The 10,222-nt window shown below is 41.1% G+C and overlaps 1 non-coding gene across 1 annotated transcript; it reads left to right on the forward strand.

Annotated features, from left to right (window-relative positions):
• The first annotated feature begins 9,757 nt into the window (after positions 1–9,757).
• On the forward strand, positions 9,758–9,831 carry TRNAP-UGG (transfer RNA proline (anticodon UGG)). Its single transcript has one exon. It is a non-coding gene; the product is annotated as a tRNA-Pro (tRNA).
• The last annotated feature ends 391 nt before the right edge of the window (positions 9,832–10,222 follow it).

The raw sequence follows: 10,222 nt of genomic DNA on the forward strand, positions 1-10,222 counted from the left end.
ACCCCCGGGAACTTAACCACGTGTCTTTCTTCTTTTGCTTCTTTTACAGTAGCACAGAAGGTCGTATACATGCATGCACATGCACACACACACACACACACACACACAGAGCAAACCAACCCTGCTGATGTGCTCCTTTGCCAAGTAAATATACTTAGGAGTGTGTATTTTTCAATTCTCACACCAACCTTGGGTGGGTTTTATTACCCCCATCAAAGAGACAGAAACTGAGAAGCTAAATAAATCACTCAGGATTATCCTTTAGTTAACAAGGAGCCAAATTCTACCATATAGCCTGTTCTCTCTGCATGTATCCCAGTGTCTCTGACAAGACCACACAGGAATGTAGCTAAACATCCAAATGCAAATAGCAGAAGACAGCTATTTATTTTATGATTATAAATATTGAGAAATTAATACATATGAAATAATTATAAAAGTGAATTTTGCTTTCTCAAAAAGTGTTTTTAAGGTTCTAAAATTATTTTGTAATAAAAAAAAAACAAATATAAGTCAAGTCCTAGCTATAAAAGCTTGACATACCCAACTCTTATGTTTAGCATACATTTTTATAACTCTATTGTAAATTCAGTTAGGAAAATAAAAACTTGTTCCAAAACAAACAAAAATGCATAGAGACCATAAAATACTATTAAACAACCAGAACAAATTGTTCAAAACACATTTAAGGCCTGACCAGGTGGTGGCGCAGTGGATAGAGTGTCAGACTGAGATGCAGAGGACCCAGGTTCAAGACCCCGAGGTCACCAGCTTGAGCGCGGGCTCATCTGGTTTGAGCAAAAGCTCACCAGTTTGGACTCAAGGTCACTGGCTCCAGCAAGGGGTTACTCGGTCTGCTGAAGGCCCATGGTCAAGGCACATATGAGAAAGAAATCAATGAATAACTAAGGTGTTGCAACGCGCAATGAAGAACTGATGATTGATGCTTCTCATCTCTCTCCGTTTCTGTCTGTCTGTCCCTGTCTATCCCTCTCTCTGACTCACTCTCTGTCTCTGTAAAAAATTAATTAATTAAAAAAAACATTTAAGATGGTTAACACGATTAATGAGTAAAGAAAGGAACAGATCAGGAGAGAAAAAGAATGGAGGGAATGAAGGGAGGACTGGGAAAGAGAAAGAACAAGGACTTTTGTGATGGGGGAAAAACAGTGATGCCCAGGTGGACGTCCAGAGAGATCTGGCCACAGAAAAAAGGAGCACCGAAAACAGAGCCCCAAAGTCAACTTGCAGGTTTATGATTCTTTAGAATAGAATAAGTAAAAATGTTAAAAATTGTGTTTGTTTTCTGTTTTAACTTAAGGTAGAAATGTAGATATTATCTCCAAAATGTTGTCCAGAAAGTGAAGTTAAGTCAAACAATGGATGTCAACAACTGGGTCAAAGGAAGCCTAAATAGAAATGTACCTTGTGATTGGGTGACAAACTCTGTCGCTCACACATACACAAAAATAAGCTATAATTGGATAACTGTTTAAACATCAAAAAAAACCTACAATAGTGTTAAAAAAATGATAGAAATGCATTTTTATATCTTTGAGTATGGGAGGCCTGCCTACATATAGTATATGATCCAAAAGTTAAAAAGAAAAGATGAACACAATTGACTACATAAAAATGTAACATATATGTATAGGTGAATATATAATAAACAAAATGAAAAGACATGGCAGAAAATAGTTAAAATAAACTTGAAAAATCATTCATATTCAAGATATATATTATTTATATCAATCGATAAGAAAAATAAAACTCAGTTTTTAAAATGGGTAAAGAATATAAACAAACAGTATATAAGAGAAATACTTTATGGAAGAAATTTCAATAAACATCCAAGAAACATCTGCCACCAAAATATATATACACACACATACATATATATCACAGCCACAAAATGTCATTTTCACCATCAGATTGGCAAAATGATACTAATAACTTACATTATTGGCAAAAATGTAGGAAGAAATAGGGACTTTTATACAATATTGGAGGGATTGTAAATCCATATGTCTGGAGAGGGGTGAAATTTAACAGTTTCCACCAGGCTTTAAAATATATGTACATACATATATTTTAAAGGATTTTATTTATTAATTTTAGAGAGAGGATAGACAGAGAAATGGGGGTGAAGGGAGGAACAGGAAACATCAACTCATAGTATATGTTTTGACCGGGTCAGCCTGGGGTTTCAAACCTCAGCGTTCCAGGTTGATGCTTTATCACTGCACTACAACAGATTAGGCTAAAATATATGTATATTTTTGACCTCATAATTTTAATTTGAGAAATTTATCCTATTCAAATATTTGCACAAATGTATAAAAATTCTGTTCAATGGCATTTGATGTAGCTTTTTTCTATAATAAAAAATTGCAAAGAACTAGCATAGTATATTCATATTATGAAATATTGTATAACAGTTAAAATAGAATAAAGTTGACCAAAGAGTAAGAACATGATATGATATAATATGATGATATGATATATGATATATGACATGATATAATACATTTAGTGTTTGCATGGAAAAAAGTCTGGAAGGATATATGCCAAAATTCCAACAGTGTTCTCCTTTCAGGGCTTAGATTTCCAGGTGGCTAAAAGGAAACTTTCACTTCAACTTTATCAGCTTCTGTGAAGTTAGAAATTTTGGATAATGAGCACATATTATTTTTATATTGAAAAGGGTTGTTTGTTTGTCTTTTAGTTAAGACACACATGTTTGTTCAAATGGAAATGCAGGTCCTGTGATGCCATCGGCATCTAGCATCCCTGCTGTGAGTGACTAACTCTCCAGCCAGCTGTCTAACTCCAGCCTTTTCCGTCATGGCCTGACCCAGACCACATGGTGATGGCCATCAGGAAACTGGCCTCTGTGGTTAAGGGAAATTGCTTCCTATTCCTCCCACTTTTCTGAGAGTTTTTAAGTTCTCATGGAGCAAGTGGAGAGCAGCTTTCTATTCTTTTTGAAACATTAGTTCTTCTTCTCTCACATCTCATCCAATTCTGAGTGTTGAACAAGGCTTCTAGGGTAGAACCCATGAAAAAGAAAGGGGTCAATAGATCTTATGAGGTAGCATTTAAAACTTTGTATGTAAAAAGCCATTAAAAATATGAAAAAGGTCCTGGCTGGTGTTGCTCCGTGGTAAAGCATTGACCCAGCATGTGGATGTCATTGGGTTCAATTCCCTCCCGGTCAGGGCACACAAGAGAAGCAACCATCTGCTTCACTACCCCTCCCCCTCTTCCTTCTCTCTCTCTCTCTCTCTCTTTCTCTCCCATAGCCATGGCTTGATTGGTTGGAGTGCATTGGCCCTAGGTGCTGAGGATGGCTCCCTGGAGCCTCCTCCTTGGGTGCTAAAAATAGCTCAGTTGCAAGCATGGCCCCAGATGGGCAGAATATTGGCCCCAGATGGGGGTTGCCAGGTGGATCCCAGTCAGGTCGCATGCGGGATTCTGTCTCTCTATCTTCCCCTCTTCTCACTTGGAAAAGAAGGGAAAAAAAAGAACCATGAAAAGACAGGATACTAAAAGGGGGAAATTATTATCCCTTTTATCACACAAATATAATATAATAATATAATATAATAATACTATTATATTATTATATGTGACAAAGGTTAATATCCTGAAAATTAAATTTTTTTTGTAAATCTAAAAGCAAAGGTAGACACTTTGATATTAAAACAGGTCAAGATCAGAAAAGAGAATTCACAAAAGGAAATACGATTGAACAAAAAGCTTATGAAAATGTGGTCAATTTATTAATAAAGAAAATGTCAATTTTAATACAAATTCATTTTTCATTTTCATTTTAAAAATATACAGCATTGATGATGGTGAAAATAGACATTCTTGGTCATTCTATAGTCAGTAGAAATGCAAATAGGTCGAGAGCTTCTGGTAGACAGTTTGTCAGTGTGAATTAGAAGCATTAAAAATACTAATATTTTGACCTAACAAGTTAACATTAATGATTTTATCTTAAAGAAATAATGAAGGACTGGTAAGACTTGGCTGGACGTTTATATACTTGTCTCTTTTACAAGTCAAAAGTAGAAACAATTTAAAATCCAAGAGGAAGAAATTGGTTAGGCAAATCATGTTACAACAAACCGAATATGGGGGGAAAGCTCACAGCAAACATATAGTCTCATTTTTGTTTTTCCAAAAATGTGTGTTGGGTGTGTGTCCTTTGTAAAAATGAAAATGTCCACAAGAGTGCTGCTGGCTCTGTGTGGTAGGATAGTGGCTATTGTTCTGTTGTCCTTCGTCCTTGCTGCTATTCTCTTATTTCTATATTGAACATAACATGTATTGCCTTTTAATAGATTTATTTTTCATTCTAGGTGGGCCTCCTACTTAGGCAAAAGCTCCCAGGACTGAGGGTAGATATGGTTCTGTGTTCCTGTGTGAGTTTCCATGGAAAATCTGGTGGATGACTCATTCCAGTTTCTCCCTCACCAGCCTCGCTGCAGGCTAGGGGTCGTCTCCTGCTCTATCTTCATCCCTCATTTTCTTACCCAAACTAACACTCCTGAGAAATAAACTAAAGGGAAGCCAGTAGGAGGCGGCGGAGGAGGAGACCACATTCTCAGAGGTCTGACTTTAGAACCAGTTCTATCCCTGACTAGGAGCTAACACCCTCCTCCCTCCCTCTGTGTCAAGGTAAAGCACTAGTGAGGATCAGGTCGCAGTAACTGCAGCAGTGCACACCCAGCTGAATGTCTTGAATTGTTAGATTTCAGAACAGAAAAAAGTCAAAAAGTGATCTGGTCTTTTCTCCACATTTCAGTTGAGAGTCCTGAGCCCAGGGAGGTTCTGGGGTGTGCCTACCTCCCTCATCCAAGTCAGCAGTTTAATCCCCAACCTCAGGCAAGCAGCCACCAATGCATGTTACACGTTGGAATTCTGTCTGAGGGCCCACTCCTTGCGAGGTGCTCACTTCGCCAGGACAAAAACTGAGACTTCCTGTTGTGTTTCCCACCCACACAGCAGGGAAGACAGACTCAACCCACAGAAACAGTTCCTGTGTGAAGTCTAGGTTCCCAACATGAGCGTCACCCAGCTGGAAGTCCCCTGCATTACTGTCTCTGAGAGAAGAAACAGATGTAAGTAACTGTCATCAGTTGTATAATCATGTGATTATAGAGAAGAGAGCTTTGAGCCAAGTAGGCGCAGCCCCACTGTGCGCTAGATATATGGATAGTGGCATGCATTCTCTGAGTCCCATTTTCCATTTTTATAAAAGACGAATATTTCATTTTTAAGCTCATTTTGAGAGTCACGAAAGGTGACATGTGTCCAGTGTCTAGGGCACCTGGGAGACCCTCAACAAACATCAGCTTTCTTCCCTGTTTACCACTACTGTCAAACATCCCTTAAGGACAGGGATCTGTTCTAAGAAATGTGGCATTAGGTAGTTCTGCCATCATTGAACGTCACAGAGTGCACTGACCAACCCTCGATGGTACAGCCTGCTACGCACCCAGGTGGTCTGGTCTAGCCTACTGCTCCTCAGCTACAAGCCTGCACAGCACGTTACTGTGCTGAATACTGTAGACAATTGTAACACACGGTAACTATTTGTGTATCTAAACATTTCTACACACAGAAAGGGTACAATAAAAATAAAAGATAAAAAATGGTGTCTCTGGATAGAGCACTTGCTGTGAATGGAGCTTACAGCACTGGAAGGTGCTCTGGGTGGGTCATTGAGTGAGTGGGAAGTGATTGCAGGCCTGGGACATCACTGCGCACGCTGTGGGCTTTGTAAACACTGTACAGTAGGCTACACTGAATTTATAAAACTCAGACACAATCAAGCACAAGAGAAAATGATGCAATCAAGAGACGCGGTAAACTCACGACGTGTGAGGCCGCTGCTGGGGAAACACGGCCTCCCGTCTTAACAGCAACTTTCTTTCTTACAAGCAGAAAGAGTACTTAGCGAGCAGGGAAGGGATAAAACACAGAAGCCAGTAAGCTGAAGGCTCTCAGGGCCTCTGAACACTTTTCAGCAAGAAAATCAGGGACTTTAGACCCACAAGAATTAGGACACTTCCTAAGGTTTCTTAGGCATGCATTACTTTCCTCTGCTTTTTCTTTTTATAAACTTCCTAACCCCTACTTACTCTTCAGGATTGTTAGCTAGGAGGCCCCCAGGATCTGTGAGTTTATGATCTAAGATGTGATGCAGGGGACACGGGGAAACAGGGCGGCTCAGCTGCCACAAGCCCAGGACATAAGGAGATGATGCCAGCTGCCCAGAATAGAGTAAAACAGAGACTCCATGAGGAGGAGAGCAGGGTGGGCCTCCAGCTGGCCCAGGCCTGAGAAGGGGTCCACGTAGCTCACAGGGCTGGAAGTCCATGCACCTCCCTGACAAACAGCAAGAGCCCAATAAATAAATGCTGGCTGCATGAACGACAGAACAGAGAAGGTGAAAGGAGAAGTGGAGTGATGAGCCCACTAGAAGGCCCAGGTTCAGACTCTCCCTTGCCCTAATTTCTAGCTGTGTGATCTTAGGTCCTGTTGGGCTTTGGTTTCATCGTGTCTAAAATGGTGAGGTGGGGGAAGGGGGAATCATTTTGCCTGCTCAATTTAGCTCAGAAACTTGTGGTGAGGGCTAGATAAGGTCACTGATAAAAAAAACACTGCACACTGGAAACTGTGGACAGTGACGTGAGGATGAGAGAGGCTGTGAAAAACGTATGCAGAAAATCATCAGGGGAGGTTTCTGGGATTTAGTTCAGCCATGGCCAGTCCCACACCAGGAGAGAAGGTCAGGGGAGCTGGGCAGGAAGAGCGATCACAGTGATCACTATTATCAGCCCAGTAAATCTATCCCCTTCTGGCAGCCTCGAGGTTCTGCTTTATTTCAGAGGACCATGGGGCAAAGCCCCTGCCCGCTGCTGCCACGCTCTGGCTACAACCTGAACTGCATCCTTGCTAATTTCATTACCGAGGTTAGAAACCCTAAGCTTTGTGTATAAACTGTATTTATAGTGTTTTCAGTTTACACTTTTTCCCCTCAAAAATGACATTCTTTCATCCACGCAATATCCTTGCAGCATAACCATTTCTGTGAGGTGAAGAAACCAAAGCTTGGATAAGTTAAATGGGTCTCTGTGGAGACTTAGCCTGATAAGCCCAGATTCTGACTCCCAGACTTGTGTTTCTTTCAGTGATCACTAATCATAATGTTCCCCTGACCTCCTCTCCTATCCCTCCACCACAGCCCAACTCTCCATGCACCACCTGCACCTGGCTGCCCAGGGGCAAGGGCTGGGACTTGACTATGTGTGAGGGGGGCTACAAAGATGAGCAAGGCACACAGGGCCCCTGTCCTCCCAGGGATCTCAGACTGACTGGGGCAGTGGGCCCGGCACCCGGAAACCATAATACCCTTGAAAAGCACACGAGTCAGGGTCAGATGGAGAGCTAGGTGGTGCCTGAGCTGGACCTTAAAAGACCAACAGGAGGCAAGTCTATGAAGAGGTCGATGGAAGACTTCCTGGGCAGAGGGCCTGACAGGGGTGAAGCTCAGACTCACGTGAGCCTAAGTGTCGCATTGGTGGGGGCAGGGGGGGGTGCTCTTCGGCAGAGGAGAGAGGCAGCCAGTGAAGCTGATTGAGTGGGCAGAGGATGAATTAATAGTCTTTCCTAAAGGCCATCCATTCTTCATGCCTTTCACTTATTCCAGTGGTTCTCAAAGTGTGCACCAGGGCACATTGGTGTGCCCTAGAAGATTTCTAGGTGCACCCTATGGTATTCCAGAGAAATATGTGCCTGTTGGGGATCAAAAAACCAACAGGGTTTTTGGAGTTGCGATTTTGGGGGGACAGAGGATGAGAAATTGTCTGTAAGCTGACAGACTGCCCAACCCCCCACCTCACTTGCCCGATTACATTGCAAAAGGCTGTTAAGCTGTGGTGCTGGATTGTTTACACTACCCCCATGTTCCCCAGAATGACTGGAGGCAAGTTTCTTCTATCCTTTGTTTGGTGTAAAGTTAAGATTTGCTAATGGCCTCACTTTGCCCTATAAATAAAGCAAGATGTGGTTTTGGGGTGCACTTTGTTCTTGCCAGCAGCAATTCCAGGGCCCTCCTGACCCCATATTTTCTTAATTCTGCATATTTTCTTAATTCCACACTGTTCCCACTTGGGACCAGGAATTACTAGCTGTGCCCAGATATAAAAATAAATATAGTTACTCTATTATACTATTTCATTACAGAAATACCACTCTTTTTGTTAACACATTATTATTATATTTATTATTAACACACCATTATATTATTTTTATATAAATACACTCAAATAAAATGGATAAATTTCTCAAAAAGAAGCGTGATATTAAAGAATCTGATTCTGGAAGTGAGCAAAAGTGAAGTGCAAGTAAGAAAGCAAAATCGCAGCCTACTCACAAATATAGTGAAAGTTATTTAAGCTTTGGTTTCACTTGCACTGGAAGTGAAGATCATCCTTTACTGCTATGTTCAGTATGTGGATGTAAAATGGCAAATGAATCATTGCTTCCTAGTAAGTTGAGTAAACATTTTAAAACTATACACTCTAATTTACAAGATAAATCTGTAAGTTTTTTCAAGAGATTGTCTGAACAGCAAACAAAAGCGGCAAATTCTTTTAAAAGAATAATGACTGTTTCTGATAAAGCTCAAATCACTTCTTATCAATTCTCAGAACTGACAGCAAAAAAATATGAAAGCTCAGACTTTAGGTGAGTCACTTCTTTTGCCTGCATGCAAAAAAATGGTCGTGACAATGCTAGGAAATAAAGCAGCAATGAAAATAAGCAAGATTCTTCTGTCCAACGATACAGTTCACAGGCGTATCATAGAAATGTCTTCTGATATCGAGAAAAATGTATGCAGTAATAAGCTTCAGTATTCAAATTTTGCATTGCAAGTTGATGAGTCAACAGACATTACCAACACGGCACAACTCTTAGCATTTGTCCGTTTTATTAGTGAAGATCAAATAGTAAATAGTTTCTTTTTTGCAAAGAATTAGGTGTGTCTACAAAAGGTGAAGACATGTTTAACATTTTGAATAACTATCTTGATAAATGGCAGATAACATGGAAGTCATGTGTAGGCATTTGTACAGATGGTGCCCCTTCCATGGTAGGCTGTGTTAAGGGTCTTACATCTTCTGTAAAAAAACAAAATGAGAATGTTATCGTAGCTCACTGCTTTCTTCATAGGGAGGCCTTGATGGCAAAAACATTGGGAGAAAAATTAAGAGAAGCTTTAGATCAAGTTATTCAGATGATAAACTTTATTAAAACAAGACCTGTCAAATAGTGTTTATTCGAAAAGCTTTGTATCAATATGGATTCACAACACAGATGGCTGCTTTTACACACTGAGGTCACTGAGACGAGGTGAGTATCAAGGGGAGAAGTACTTACCCATGTACACGAGCTACTACAAGAACTTCTTGCATTTTTTGAAGAGATGAAACAGTTACATTTTTGTAACCTCCTTCAGTGCGAATTTTGGATTGCCAGGTTACAGTATTTGGCTAATATATTTCAGCAGCTCAATATTTTGAATACTAGCATGCAAGGGAAAGAAGAAAATATTCTCACATCCACTGACAAAATGAAAGCATTTCAGAGAAAACTACAGATTTGGAAAAGAAAAGCTGTTGAAGGTAATTTGGAAATGTTTCCATTGGTAAATAACACTTGCATTAATGAAACACTTCCGGCCCTGGCCGGTTGGCTCAGCGGTAGAGCGTCGGCCTGGCGCGGGGGACCCGGGTTCGATTCCCGGCCAGGGCACATGGGAGAAGTGCCCATTTGCTTCTCCACCCCCCCCCCCTCCTTCCTCTCTGTCTCTCTCTTCCCCTTCCGCAGCCAAGGCTCCATTGGAGCAAAGATGGCCAGGGCACTGGGGATGGCTCCTTGGCCTCTGCCCCAGGCGCTAGAGTGGCTCTGGTCGTGGCAGAGCGACCGCCGGAGGGGCAGAGCATCGCCCCCTGGTGGGCAGAGCGTCGCCCCCTGGTGGGCGTGCTGGGTGGATCTCGGTCGGGCGCAAGCGGGAGACTGTCTGTCTCTCCCCGTTTCCAGCTTCAGGAAAAAAAAAAAAGTAAAAAAAAAAAAAAGAAACACTTCCAACATTTAATAAGTTTAGAAGAAAAAGTGGGTTCTTATTTTTTATCAGTTAACACTG

This window comes from Saccopteryx bilineata, chromosome 3 (genome assembly GCF_036850765.1).
Source record: "Saccopteryx bilineata isolate mSacBil1 chromosome 3, mSacBil1_pri_phased_curated, whole genome shotgun sequence".
NCBI classification, from domain to species: Eukaryota; Metazoa; Chordata; class Mammalia; order Chiroptera; family Emballonuridae; genus Saccopteryx; species Saccopteryx bilineata.